This window comes from Tursiops truncatus, chromosome 2 (genome assembly GCF_011762595.2).
Source record: "Tursiops truncatus isolate mTurTru1 chromosome 2, mTurTru1.mat.Y, whole genome shotgun sequence".
Classification (NCBI taxonomy): Eukaryota; Metazoa; Chordata; class Mammalia; order Artiodactyla; family Delphinidae; genus Tursiops; species Tursiops truncatus.
Window position 1 is genome coordinate 3,509,675 of NC_047035.1, and position 4,435 is coordinate 3,514,109.

Genomic DNA, 4,435 nt, shown 5'->3' on the forward strand with positions numbered 1-4,435 from the left:
AATTTTGAACCACATGGCAAGTCAGAGAGCAATGCCAGGCCTTCGTGTTTCTGCACTGGTCACAGCCGGGCGCATACCAAACTTGAAGGCAGAGGGCACATTAGCAAGGGCACGTTCTGGGTATCTGGACACCTGAGTTCTGATTGAGGTCTCCCACCAACACACCCTGGATTTATTTTCTTCACTCATAAATTTGGAGACAAGTGGGGGCTTTATAGGGGGTAAAGCAAAATCTTAGGACCCTGCTGGCTTGCAGGGATTCAGATTCTACCAGTGACTAGCTGGTGAGCTTGGGTAAATCACTTAATCCCTCAGAATCTCAGGGTTCTCATCTGAAAAATGGGGATTAATGCCACCAACCTAATCGTTGTGAGAATTTGATAAGATGCTGTGTGCAGCAGCGGGACAGTCCAGCGTATGGTAGGTGCTCAGCAAGAATTACTTCCGGGTGGGGGAGGGACGGACCGGGAGTTTGGGATTCGCAAATGCAAACTATTACATACAGAATGGAGAAACAACAAGGGCCTACTGTATAGCACAGGGAACTGTATTCAATATCCTGAGATAAACCATAATGGAAAAGAATATAAAAAAGAAGGTATGTATATGTATAACCGAATCACTTTGCTGTAGAGCAGAAACGAGCACAACATTGTAAATCAACTGCACTTCAATCAAAACAAAAATTACTTTCATTCTTTCTCCTATTCTAGCTTTGAAGAACCCATGACTGTTAGGCTGGAGAAACATAACCGAGTTAATGTTTGTTTTTCCCATTTAAAGGCTTTCAGAATGTGTGATGCAGGGAGAACGCGTCAAGAAGCACAGAGTGTCCAGTTTACAGTACAATCTGACCAGCGATTATGTAAAAATACCTGAGCGTGAGGAGGCTCAAGGCAGGCCTCTCATATGCTGGGAGGCGGCGGTGCGATCCGGCGGGTGCTCCTGGCGGCCCTCTGGTGGTGAGGAGGGAGACTGCGTGTCAGTGTAACGGCCTGAGCGTCTCGCATCAGGACCTGGCTGATTCCAAGTGTTGCAACCTGGAACAGGAATGTACACTTGTAAAATGTACACTTGTAAAATTAGTGCACATATTCCAGAAATATATAAGCTCTTGAAATATTTATTTTTTGCACATACTGACATTATATATAGTATATGATATATTCTGTTTGGGGATATTATATATGTGTATGCATAGAATATGATTCTGTTAAGCAAACTGTTTTGGAACTTGCTTGTTTCATCTAAACATATATTTTGAATAACTTTCCATGTAAGAACATATAGTTTTAATACAGTCTCCATTTTTAAAAAAAATTTATTTATTTTTGGCTGTGCTGGGTCTTCCTTGCTGTGCACAGGTTTTCTCTAGTTGTGGCAAGCGGGGGCTACTCTTCGTTGCAGTGCGCCGGCTTCTCATTGCGGTGGTTTCTCTTGTTGCGGAGCACGGGCTCTAGGCACACGGGCTTCAGTAGTTGTGGCTCACAGGCTCTAGAGCGCAGGCTCAGTAGTTGTGGCACGCGGGTTTAGTTGCTCCGTGGCATGTGGGATCTTCCTGGACCAGGGCTGGAACCCGTGTCCCCTGCATTGGCAGGCAGATTCCTAACCACTGCGCCACCAGGGAAGCCCCACAGTCTCCATTTTTTAAAACTTTTATGGAACAGTTGAAAGCATAAAATATACTAATCTTAAGTCTGTGGCTCAATACATTTTTATATATGTATACACCCATAATGCATTCTTTTTCCCAACAGATAAAAAATGTTAATCTCCATAATAATAGTTAATACATTTAATGTGTTCCAGGCACTACTCTTAAGTGCTTCTCCACATAGAACCTTCTTTTTTTTTTTTAAATATTTATTTATTTGGCTGCCCTGGGTCTTAGTTGCAGCACTTGGGATCCTCACTGACGCATGCAGGATCTTTAGTTGCGGCATGCAGGATCTAGTTCCTGGGTCCTCTGCATTGAGAGCGCAGAGTCTTAACCACTGGACCACCAGGGAAGTCCCCACGTAAAACCTTCTTTAAAGTTTACGTACTATTCCATTCTATGGATGGTCGAAGATAAATATAGACAACATTAGTTAAAGTGGTGAAAATAGATATTATTCAGTCATTACAGGCAGCAGGGGAAAGAGCTGAGTTCTGTTCTGATTTGTGCAGAGGTGACCAGTGTTTAATAGAGTATAGTTGATTTATGCCCATTTTTATTAAAAAAAATTTTTTATTGCATATATTTTTTTTGGCCATGCTGCGTGGCTTACAGGATCTTAGTTCCCCGACCATGGATCTAACCCGGGCCCCTGGCAGTGAGACCGCTGCGTCCTAACGACTGGACCGCCGGGGAAGTCCCTCAGAGGTGACTGGTGTTTTAAAGGGAGGATGAGGGAGTAGGGAGGGGTGTGGGCAGTGGCGCTCAAGTGAAAAATCACCAATGGTGGGTCAATGTAGATGAGACTGGGCTGGCTGTGTCTGCTAGCCGATAATTACCTGTCAGAATTCTACCCTCCATAAAAGCCCTATGCTTCCTGATGAGTCCATTTCAAGGGAGTGGCTTTCAGGTCGTTGAGAAAGACACCCCTGAGCTGTGGAAGGTACACATACACCTCAAAAGGGACCGAGCAAGGTTCATAACTGTAAGCCCTTCTTCGTAAATGCTCTGAGGAAGGCAGGTCCGGGCCTGTGGTCAGGGGTTGGCTGGAACAAATGGGAAATTCTCCTGGCAGCCTTGGGCTTTCTCAGGCAGGCATTTTAATGGGGGGCTGGGGTCATCCTAGGGACACAGCCTCCTGCTGCTAGAACCAGGCTAGAGTTTGATCGTCTCAGTGCCGGGGTTTGGATGGAGCCATTATGTGCCAGGAGCTCTAAGTTCTCAGGATGCACCTGTATTTATTTAATACATTCTCTGGCTTCTACCACTTTTCACTATGGAGAATAAGGCTACCATGAACAGTCTCAGTGGCTAAATTCCTAGAAGCAGATTTGCAGTGTCAAAGGCATGACATTTAAAATAGTTTTAATATTTAATATTTTAAACATTACCCAACTGCCCTTCTAAAGAGTTGTACAAGTTTGCATAGCCATCACAATAAACATAAATGCTATTTCCTCCCAGCCTCCCCACTGCGGTGTGAATTTCCTTCTTGGTCCATGGTGACCAGCTCCTCCCACCAGGGTGGCTGACTTTTCTGTGGATGAGCCCCCCCCCCCGCCCATTCCCTCGGGAGCCCTTGTTTTCTCACTGTGAAACGGGGTGAGGACACATAACAATAACAATTACAGCAGGTGCCGTCTGCTGAGCTTCCTCTGCCCACTTTATTTTTTGTTTATTTATTTTTTTGCAGTACGTGGGCCTCTCACTGTTGTGGCCTCTCCCGTTGCGGAGCACAGGCTCCGGATGCGCAGGCCCAGCGGCCATGGCTCACAGGCCCAGCTGCTCTGCGGCATGCGGGATCCTCCCGGACCGGGGCACGAACCTGTGTCCCCTGCATTGGCAGGCAGACTCTCAACCACTGCGCCACCAGGGAAGCCCCCTCTGCCCACTTTAAATGATCATTTCTTTAATCCTCCCAAACACCTACAAGGACTGAATCGTTATCTGCATTTCACAGATGAGAGCACAGAGGGGGATGGAGCTGGAATCGCAGCCCAGTGTGAAGGCTACAAGTCGCCTTCCTCCCTGGAGCCCAGCTTTGGAGGGTGAGCTAGAAAGCTGCCATGAGTGGATGGGGCCCTCTGGCATCTGTCCCAGCTGCCCTCGGGGGGCATTACGGGGTAATCACCTGTTTGATGTCTCTTCAAAGCTTAGGGGGATGCAACCCCAGGGAGGCACCGTCAGAGGAAACAGATTCTTTTTCCTCCTTTATAGTGAGAGAAAGGCCAGCTACCTCTTGTGAATTCTGGGTCATCACCTGTAGCGTCCTCGCAAGAGCCGGTTTCAGGGAGAATTAATGGTAAATCGCAAAACCTCATCCTGGAGGAGGGGCGAGCAGGTGGTGGGAGGTGGAACGTCTGCCGCCCTACCCCGGGCCTCCCATGTGGCCAGAGAGAATCACACCACCGGTTTCACTTTCAGTACAGCCTCATTTGGACATTCAGAATTCACTGAACATTGAGGGGATCAGAGGGCAACTCGCTCATCTACCCGCCGCAAATCTATGCATCTACATGAATTCCTCCCTCCCTGCCTTCCTTCTGTTACAATGGATAATCTGTCCTTGTTCCTGTTGAAGACCAACCCCTGCACTTGTGCTCTGGGTTCCAGGCCCCTGTCGCCTTCACAGACCCCACGATGGGCTTATTCCCTTTGATGCACAAACACACTTGAGCAGCCCCCCTGCAGCAGGTCCTGTTTTCTGGTTTCCTAAACCCCGAAGTGTCTCCACCAAGATGCTGAGACGTCCCCTGTCCACGTCCTCACCTTCCGTCC